The following is an 11,546-nucleotide window of genomic DNA, read 5'->3' as shown; positions in this document are numbered from 1 at the left end:
TGTGTGTGTGTGTGTATGTATGTATATGTGTGTTTATATATACATACATACACACATATGTATGTGTCTATATATGTATGTATGTATATAAACAAAGAGATTTTGGCACAACCAAAAACTAATAAAACTCACTCAACAGGTAGCATGGCCATAGATGCGATGGCAACGCCTATTGGTAAGTAGATTCCTCTTTTTCTCTCTCATTTTTCATGTGTTTATCTCACTTGAACTATTATTTCTTATGGGGCAATTTTTAATATTGGATACATTTTATACAAGAGGTAAGGAGGGCATTCCTAGATGTACCTATGTGATGAATTGCTCATGAGCAATGAAGATGGACTTCCTCTGAGAGTAGAAAGAGGCGATGAGGACATTCCAGGTACTTTAAAAATTGATCTCATGACATTTGAGGTAACTTACCATGCTTATACACATATGGATGTTCAGGTAATCAACCTTATAGTTAATAAAATGAATATGTGCTTCAAAACTAGCTTTACATTAAAAAAAAGAATTATGCATGCGTAACTAGTTTTACATTTGAATAAAGGGTTTCTGTATAGAACAAAGAATCCATACTTGGTGTTTATCTTAATACATTTCAGCATATGCAACCTAGTCTACCTAGATTTTGAAAATAGAAGGCTAAACTCTGAGTTTCAACATTAACTTGACTAGTCTATTTAGACCCATTGATTATTGTCACAAGGTTTTAAACATAACTATATAGGGAGTGAGTTAGGATGTATATAGGTTAACCTTACATTAATTGTAAACTACAATAGAAAGGTTGCAACAAGGTATTATAGTATTGTAAGTATAGAAAACCCCATGACTCACCTGAGTGGGTTTATGATGGCAAAGAGTTGCATTAGGTGAGTAAAGCTCACCAATGGTTGTAGGAATACAACTACATCAAAACAATTGGAAAATAGAGCTATATATTCATTAGAATGAGTAGTTCAAGGGTCTTGATCCTTTGGATACGGGTATGTAGGCAACCTGGTAGGTAGAGTATGCCTCTAGTGTGCAGATGCCTTAGACATAGTTAGGTATCACTTAACTATTTTAAGATATTATATGTTACCTCATAAGGCTCATTCCCTTGTAGAAGCCTCTGCAATAATGACATTACCTCTAAACCATGAAAAGGATGTTGAAGTGGTTTCCAACCTTGAAAACTCTTATAAGTAATGACAAAGAAAATTTAGATGCAATATATATATATATTACAATTATTTATGTATATGTGTGTGTGTGTGTGTGTGTGTGTGTGTGTGTGTGTGTGTTGCCAACTTTCAATTTTTCCCTTGTGAGTTTGTAATTGTTGGTATTCATTAGGATTTTGTTGAAGATTGCTTGTCAAGGTAACCCTTATATGACTCACTTCTCATCAAATCCTCTAGGCTCCCACTTTGCATCTTTTCTAGGTATTCTTTGCTTTGCCATCCCCTATCCCTCCATGCAAGTTTCTAGTCATTCTAATGAATTCGAGGTTTAGGTGGTTTAGGTTTGGTTGGGATATGTTTTTAGAGTCTTCTTGATGAAAGGTGAATTCTTCCTTTTTCTATAACTTCTATCTTACACTAGAATTCTCATCTCCTTTGGATTATGAGTAATCTAGCTACCTTTCCCCTTGGAACAGTTCATCAATCTTGTACCTGTGGAACAATGTCACAACAATATTCATAGATGTACACTTTCTTGGCCAATGATAGAAAGAATCTAGGGAACGAAAAATTTGAGCTGTGAAGATTTTGAGTCAAATTTCATAGGTAAAATCCATTTTTGTGAAGAGAAATGGGTTTGTAGGTTTTTAGCTACATGCTAATGGAAAAGAAAACATTCTATTATGTTTCTGAATCTAGCATGGCTTGTACTTAATTCTAAATCTTTATGCATAAATGAGGCCTAGGAATGATGCTAAAAGGAATTAATATGAACTCATAATGAAGGATATAGGCTCAAAATCCCATCTTAAGCTATCAGATCAAAGAAAAGGGAAAATATTGTAGAGTGTTTTTCCCTCCAAAAAGTGTCGCTCTTAGATGAGTTTTCTGCTTTAAGAAATACAAAGGATACTTTGAAGATAAAGAAAATAAAGAGCTACATGACTACACTATGAGAATATTCTATGGATATACCTAAAGGATGCTTTCAGTAAAGTCAATTGTAGAGGTGCAACCCTAACATAAAGGAAATCAAGTGTTGGATGCTCAATGTAGAGAATAAGAAAATGAAGTGCTCAAGGTATCAAAGGATTATTCCCTGCACATTAACCCTGAATCAAGGAAAGATAAGCTTACAGAAAGATGGATCTTCTTTGTCTCTTCCACACATATAGAATTATTGTATGAATCCTTAAATAATATGGCTTTCATATTTATGAATCTTTATGTGCATAAAAAGAGAGAGTTTTAAATAGCCATTGATTATCAAATTTAATGCAAATCCCACTGTTATGATCATTGGTGGTGCTTAATTTCATTCATGTGGCACTAACGTTCGAATTTCTGCATCTAGTTCATCATAATTGCCTCAAAATTGTTTCCTCATTACTTTAATAACTATTTTTCAAGAATTACATCCTCTATGAAATCATAGTAAATGGAAATTAGAGCAACAGGTTATGATAAACTTATAGGCCTAGAAAGTGAGTTAAAGCATCTTACTAATACTTCATTTAAATTCTACGACTTAGGCAATCTTCATAGAAGGCTTAATTCTCAGCCCATTCACCCAATTACCTAGAAATTGAAAGAGAGTGGATTGGTGGAAGATGTCAAAATTCCTATGGCTATGCAAGCTCTAGAGCTAGTCAGAGAATGCATTGAGAGATATGATCCGTAGATGAATAAAATCTTGCTTCCATATCAGTCTATCCTTATCTCTATAAACAAGGCCTTGATGTAGTCCACATTTAGCATGCCTACAAAGGAGGAATATTGTGATATTGATTTCGTGTCCTCTACATCAATGTTTAATGAAAAGGAAACCTTGAGAAGAGAAGATATGTAGAGGACTTGGTTCTAGAAACCTCACTCAAAGAAGAGAAAGATGCCAAAAATGCTCTTTGGGACCAATTTGAAGAAAGAAATCATTGATATCCTGGCATTATTACTAAGATTGAAAGGAAGAGAAGAAATTATGGAATTCATTGAGCATCACTTCTTCCTCATACAAGCCATATGTGCCAAAGGATTACAAATCGATTGGGCCAAAATCATATGTGATGAGCTCACCTCATGGTTGAATTTAGATAAGGGATTCAAGAAATTTTACATGTCTTCATATTTGACCTATGCCTTAGCTATCCATCACTTATGACCATGTCTTCCTAGGACTGAAGACTATGATGAAAATAGAAAGGTGTATAAATTTTGCCCACACTTGCAGCTTCAAAGGAGCTTTGAGGAGTATGTGAAAGTGAACGACGTCTTCACTATGAGATTATGTTGGGAATTGCAAGGCTACCCTAAGCAAAGATTTTCACTAGAAGTAATTTTGGTTATTAGCCAATTTAGATGCTCATCCATCCAATTCCTAAGCTTTTCTTACCTATGGATCGATGCTTTTGATTGGTTTTCCTAAAAGACTTCCTAGGTACGTAGAGGAAAAGGTTGTTCTTGTCAAATTGTAGTGACAATTACTTGAAGTGAATACCTTATGTTCAAATGTAAAGAAGATAGTCGAGGTTTCCTTCCCCATAGTGGTTGGACCTTATTCTTGTGCCTCTAGATCTGATGCTCAGAATCAAGTCAAGAGTTTTGAAAGTAAAATCAAGTTGATTGATTATTAGGTACTCAGGCCTTAGTATGACCCTATCAACTTTGTGAGGGATCAATTGGAGTGTGGATATTCCCACAAACATGTTCTGGACATTGAATATTTTTGGTTTGGATGCCTCAACAAATACCAAACCTAGGAGAGGTATTGGTCCAAATTGTAATGCCCCGCCCAGAGATCCTTGGAACAAGGATTCAATTCAAGCCAATATTTTTTTTTACAAGTATGAATGCACATGACAACATCATACATGGATCACAAAGATCATAATAGAAGACTTCACCACAATCCCAACAACCAACAAATGTCTAAATGCCACTACCAAATTGACACATGCAAACATAAGAAAACAATGATGATGCACATGATGAGGGCTTGAAGAAACAACCACTCATCAACAAAACACCAAGCTAGGGTAAAATGCAGAATCCTAAAATTTGGCTAAGTCTAAAATCCTAAAGCCTTGAAATTTGGCTAAGTTTGAATTTTTGAAGCCTTGAAATTTCCTAGAATCTTTATCTTATCTTGGAGAGGTCTGAAACCTATCCCAAAAGATTCATTGCATATATTAAAATATATCTTAAGTATAAGGAACTTATACTTAAATGATATATTTTAAACCCCTAGAAAGACTGTTTTGAACTGGAAAGGTGAGAAATCCAATAAGGTGTCAAAAACCAACTTCTAAAACCTCCTCGACCAAGCCTAACTATTCCCTATTTCTCGTGCAAGGAAGTGCACTAGTCTCAAGTTTCATGCAAGATCTTACAACACTACACATGAGAAAGTGCATTTCTCCACATGAGGATTCACAACACATTGTGCGAACTTTTGCTTCCTTGTATGAGGAAGTACATTCTCGCGTGAGGAAGTATTTTATTGCACGAGGAACTACCTTTCCACATGAGAAAACACAATAGTGTGACAAAAGGAAAAGACTAAAAAGCACAAAAACATGAAAACCTCCACACCAGGGAGTACTGGATCCATGTAAATTAAGGAATGAACACTCAAGTGCATAAACAACAAGAAAGAGGAACATCTAACCATCTAAACCATATTAGTAAAGAATGTACTAAAAGCAACAGCATAGTGAATAGAAGTAACATCTAAACCATATTAGTAAAGAATGTACTGAAAGCAACATCGTAGTGAATAGAAGTAACATCGCAATGTACAAAAATGACATCACAATAACTGAACAACCAAACTAAGTACACGATTCCTCCCAATCGTCAATAACATCATAAGACCATCATGGATCCTAACCATCACCCTCGCGTAACATCCCAAGCCACCAATCAAATCGTCAGTACTATTGTAATAGGGATGTCACTACTAAACATGCTACAAACATAAGCATAAGGAAATCTAACATGCTAGGGAAAAGCACAAGATAATCCTAGTAAGTAGATAACATCACCTATCACATGCTAATCATCAAAGCAAGGAAATGCATTAGTAAATAACATCATCTAACATGATATACAAGCATTCCAATGAAAGAATAAATCACAAGAAAGCATACTCTAGAACTCGAAGTACCAAGTGAAAACATCCAGCAATGATCACACTAGGACAAAAGACCATCTCTATACACTAGTCCCTAGCAGTGGTGTAGGTGTAATCACCTAAAAATGGTCATCTAGACTATTAGCCCCCTTCTCAGCATTTTGGCTAAATTAATTTAATCATTTATCTAGACCAAATTGCTAATAATCAATTTATTTGATTATAACCTATAGTTTGACTATGCTATCCTAAGTTCATTATTTGATTAAAAGAACATGTCCCCTTTTAATTAAATAAAAGACCCCATTCTTATAACCCACTTAAAGTGCACACATAAAGTCCTTTTTCTATTTTGCAATTAAAAGAAAAGGCTTTGTGACTTTTGTCTTATATGACAAGTCAACTTATATTCTATTGGTTGATTTGTGTGTGCACATGGATCACTCCTCTTTTCAAATTCCACCATTGATCATCCACCATCTTCATCTTGATCTCGACCATCCATACATCTTTAAAAGGGAGAGAGCTTTCCCCCTCAATCGATCCTCATTTTGAATATTGTTATGCTGGAGGTTTTCTAACAGGTTTCTTTGGAGCTTTGTGGAGAACTTCTATTTCTTGTCTACATTCTCTCATTCATGGCATTCTAGCTTAGCTTAGCTTTCATTTTTACATGTAGCTTAATCTCACATAGCTTAATATTTGAATTGTAACACTCTCATACATGTTTTAGCATAGCTCCACTTTTCATATTCATTCTAGTTTAATCTTTAGTTGCATTGCATTCTTGAGGAACTCCTTGGGACATTTGCATTCTTGCATCTTGTCTTTGGAACCTCCCATTGCATGGTTTACTAGCAAGAAGAGTATCTCTAAGGCTCATCTGAGAGCTTTCTTATTCTTGAAATACACTCTCTTGCACTCCGTGGATAGGGAGCTCTAAGCCGGCATCTAAGCATTCCGAACTCATGGAATCGTTTGGATAGAAGGGTTTAGAGTGGGACACTTTCGAGTGTACATTTTGGCGCCCACCGTGGGGCTTGAATCAAGTTCTAGCTCCATTTGCTTTCATTTTTTATCTCTGGTTTTTTTACAGCAGCATATTGGATCTAATCAAATTCTTTTGTAGAATTATCACTTTGGTTTTAAGACCAACCCATAAGTAAATTGGTTTGAAAGCCAAAAACTTAGTTGGTTTAAAGATTTGATCATATCTTTTAAACCGCTTAGAGTTTGGTTCTGAAATTTTTTTTACAGGTTGGGTATATGCTCAAAATGTCTCAATCCGATTTTCAGAGCATTTTGACATGATTTTCGGAAGTTATGATTTTTTCTTTATTTTTTATAAAAAGCCATTTTTGATCGCAAATCAGCGTATTTTTTTAGAAAAACTTACATTTTTAGAAAGCTTTTTAAATTCTAATTGGGGTTCTTTCTTTGTGTTTTGAATTTTGAGATCGTATTAAGGATCGAAAACTCGATTTGATAAATTTGGCCTGTTTTGACAAAATCAATCTCTAGGGAGCAAATGAAGAGATTTTTTAAAATTTCTTGCATTTTTGGAAAGCTCTCTGATTTTTAATAGGGGTATCTTCTTTTCATTTCTATTTTTGGATCCGAAATCATAGCAAACAAGTCCAATCTTGTTGACTAGGTCAAAACCAAAGAGTAAAAATGAGAGCATTTGTGATTAACTTGCACTTTATTTGCATGCACTTGGTTGGAAGATAAATTGGATTTTTGAGGCGACTCACCACTTTTTATTGCATATTTTTATGTTATTTCATACTAACTTTTGGTGCTAACAAATTGTGATTTCAGGTTGCCATCCTTGTGAAAAAAAATTGAAACATTGCATAAAAAGAACGCATGTCAAAGCTTCAAATGCACAAGGGCTACTAACATTGTTTGCAGGGCTGCCCAAAGCATAAAAAACCAAAATTTCTTGCTTTTTTTTTTTTCATGTGTGGCATTGACTAATTGTTCATTTTTCATAGGCACATAAAATTTGTGATTGGAGTCTTTTGGTAATAGGAGAGTATGCTCTTCACCCTTGTGGTGAATCATAAATCTTGACTTGCCATTTGGTTTCAAAAGCAAGGGGTAACTGAATCTTCTTGGCATGTTTGAGAGAAAATGATTGGAATAGAAGAGTATGCTCTTCACCCTTGTGGTGAACCAGAAATCTTGACTTTCAAAATTTGATCCACTTTGTGTAGCTTAGAATCCTTTAGAGGGCCTGCTCTCGGACAACCTGAGAGGAACGACCCAAGTGGGGACAAGCCGATTACCTGGCTCTTCCAACCCACTATAAACTCAAGGCTATCAAGGACACAAAACCTTGGTAGACATAGTGATTGTCTTCGCCTAGTGTGATCGCTTATGGGATTTCGACCATAGGGAGATCACTAGGCAAGAATGCTTAAGGTACTCTTGTGATCGCGAGATCGGTTACTCATCGCAAGGTGAGGTGTCCCGTAATTGGGAGCAAGAGGAACACTATGAACGGAAGCCCTATCTAAACACCCTAAGTTAGTAACTACCCTTTTTAGCCACTCAACTTCTTGGTGCAAGGATTGATCCTAGTGGACTACCCGGATCACCTCAAGATTTACACTCACCATATGTGTTCCCTTGGTTATGCTTATGGCATTTTCATGACAAAGCCAATATCTCTTGTGGGAAACCACTTGGTGTGAGGCGAAGGAGCATCAAGCGTGGGCCAAGTTGTTGAGTAATGAACCATGACTTCTAGGTAGATATTGCTTGATGTGTTCTCGAATGTGCTATACCAGTGAAAATGTTTTGAACATACACATGATGATACTTATACGGCTTTCTTTTAAGACCTCACATATGCTTGTATCATGCAAGGTTGCTTTGTCCCTTGCTTGATTGTTTGAAGAATACTCCATGTGTCACTATCTTTCTTGGAAAGAAATTGCTTTTGAACATCAAATTTGCTATGCTATCAACTATTGTCAAACTTTATCAACCAAGTCAAAACATCAAATGCAAACATTTTCTTGTGTTGCTTGCTAAGAGGAGTCTCATCATTTGACTTTTCTTTTATATGTCTCTAGTGCTTGAACATGCTTAAAGTGAATCTTTGGTCTTAGTGCTCATGGTCTTCCTATCTTCATGGTCTATGTTTGCTTGCTAGTTATCCTTTTGCTAAAATGGTTACCTTGATTTCTTGACTACACTCTTGGGTTGGAGAGTTGTTCACTTGTCACCCTGCTTGCTCTATCTATTTGGCTATTTGGGCATCTTGCCTAGCTATTGACTTGAGTCATTCATGTTGTAAGTTTCTTGGACATATTGTTTGACAAGTCGCTTTAATCTCTCTCTACTATCTTGGCAAGTGAACACTCTACCTCCTATAGTTTCAACATCAAGTTATCTTCTAGACTATTTTATGCTTGGCTTTGCATCTAAAACTATGGGATCTAGACCTTATGCTACCAAAATTCAACCAAATATAGATGATCATGATATCCTCCATGTCACTAAAGAGTTTCAAGATCTATATGCACAATACAAAGAACTAGAAGAGACAAATGATCTTTCTTACCTTCATCTTTCTAAGCACATGATAGAAATGAAGTCTAAACTTGAGAAAAGGTTAGAGGAGAAGATTGCATCATTACATGAATCTTCCTTAAGGTCTTTACATGCATGTGAGTCACCTTCTTTGAGGTCATCCTCTTCTTCTAGGTCTACATGCTCTACTTCAAGACATCAAATGTCTTCATCTTCTAGATCTAAAGACCTCATTAGAGGACAAGCAAGTGATACCTACTTTGAGCCTATTCCAAAATTTCATGATGGACCTATCTTTGACCAAGATAATGATGAAGACATGAATGCATTCTATTCACTTGAGAAACAACAAGAAGATCCTAGACATACTTCTAATAGAACTTTTTCTCCCTTGGAAGATTCTTATGATGACACTTTGCAAAAACTTCTTAGCAATAAGATCATCATGTTACCAAAGTCTAGCTCATATGGAAACCCATTCTTGAATATCTATTGTGCTTATCATCAACATAATGAGCATAGTACTTCAGATTGCATTGAACTAAAACATAAAATACAAGATCTTATTGATAATGGAATTATTGATACCTCTAATGATTCATGTGATGAGGATACTTTTCTTGAGCAAGATTACATTAATGAACCTATGTCTAGTGATGGTTTCCTTGATACCTCCACTTCTTCCAACACTCATGCATCTCCCAACACTTCAAATCTTTCCAACATGCCTCCATCAAATAAAGAACCTAATGCTTTCCACATTGACTACGTGTATCCTCAAGGCCTACCTCTAAGAGAAACTCAAGCTAACCTTCACTTGGTTGCAAACCTTTTCCATGCTACTAATCCTAAACATCCTCAACCTTCATGCACTATTATGCCTAATCCAAGCACTACTCCATTCACTCTTCATTCTCCCTTGTCCTTAGAAGTGGCTCCATGTCAAGAGGACTCTCAAAAAGAAAAATCTATAAATGTCAAGAAAGATCAAGATCAAGCACCCTTTCATCTTTTTCAAGATTTTTCCCCTCCATATCCTATATCTTTTCCACTTCCTAAGTATGATGAAGATACCACTTCCATTATCTCCCTTGAGCTTACTGAAAATTATGAGAAAAGTTCTCTTCATATGCTATCCAAAGCTACTTGTCAAGATCAAAGCATCCCCTCATGTTCTACATCTCCACATCCACTTCAAAATTGTGCTCAAGCTTCAAGTGCTTCTATTAAAAATGTTGTTCCTATCAAAGGTACTCATGAGTCTATTGATGGCTTTGACCATGTTTCTCATTCTAAAGATGTTGATATCCCTTCCCACTATCCCTTTGCATCTTCTAAATCTATCCTTGGTCCTTATCTATCTAAGCTAAAGCATTCAAACCTTCCATCCATTTTGGGGCCTTATGTTCCTCCATCTCCTACATTCACTCATAGCTCATTCCCTAGCTCTCCTATAATACCTCAAGATCAACAAAGACACTCATCCTTGATGAATTTTCACCCATCTATCCATCTAAACCAGTCATATCAGCCTTATTCATCCACAAATCCCAAGTCCTTTGGAAGTAAGAATAAACATAAGAATCCATTGAAAAAGAAAGATCACTATGTCCCATCTAATCGACATGTGAATGGTAAGAAGGAGAATGCACAAAAGAGACCGCAAAGGTCCACTATTAAAAAAGCTAAATCAAAGAAAATATGGGTTCCTAAACCCATTATTGAAGAAATGTGTTTTGAAGTATCCAAAGGAAAATCTAAAGCTATATGGATTCCCAAGTCTCTTTTAAAAGACTTGAATATTGAAAATACTTCAAAGTTGACATTCAAGCTTCCAAAGGCTTCCATTCCATCTTCTTCCAAAAATCTTCCTAAAATTAATCCAAAGCCTTCCACTCCACTTTTTTCCAAATCTCTTCTACCACCTCATACATCTAAACCTCAAGCTACTTCATCCATGATTCCTCCATTGTTCCAATACCCTTCAAGGTGTGTGTCAATGTTGATCTTGTCCAATATTTTAGCTACCCACATGAAATCCTCTAAAGCTTACACCTCCTTTCTATACATGAACTCTTATCCTCCATATATTCTTCCTACTACCATTTCAGTTTCATCACCCTATCAACATCTTTGAGCATACCTTTCTATGGTCTTGGCTTATTATGACTTATCTTTCCTATAGGAGCACTGTCTACATTCAAAAAGCTTGAGCTCTTTCTAAAAATTCAAAAATTCAAAAAAAAAAAAAAGAAAAGAAAAGAAAAAAAAATGAAAATGTGCCTTGGTGAAAACCACTTTTTGTGGCACCTTGGTATCAAAAGTAAAGAGAAATAAATTTATCCTATGGTGAAAACTACTTCTTGTGGCACCTTGGATAAGTACCATGATGAAAACCTGGCAAACAGGCATCATGCGTAATTCTTCCACCATCCATCTATCCCCTCTTCTCTCTTTGATCTTGACAATGTTAAGCTATCTTTGCATATTGGCTATCTTATCCATGAGATTCTATATTTGTGCTTTCTCATTCCCTCATAGCCTCCATCTTGAGCTTTATTTTTATTGCTCTATCCCATTACTATCCTATCTAGTTGACCCCTTGGTCTTGATCATAATAAATGAAAATGGTTCTCATAGGTCTCTTGACATGGCTACTCTTTTGGACTACACACTTCATGCTATCTCACTTGTTAGCTTCA

Source organism: Cupressus sempervirens, chromosome 1, assembly GCF_028749045.1.
Source record: "Cupressus sempervirens isolate cs-2001-9-10 chromosome 1, ASM2874904v1, whole genome shotgun sequence".
NCBI lineage: Eukaryota > Viridiplantae > Streptophyta > Pinopsida > Cupressales > Cupressaceae > Cupressus > Cupressus sempervirens.
The sequence above is the reverse complement of the archived record's forward strand: the minus strand, read 5'-3'. Positions refer to the sequence as shown.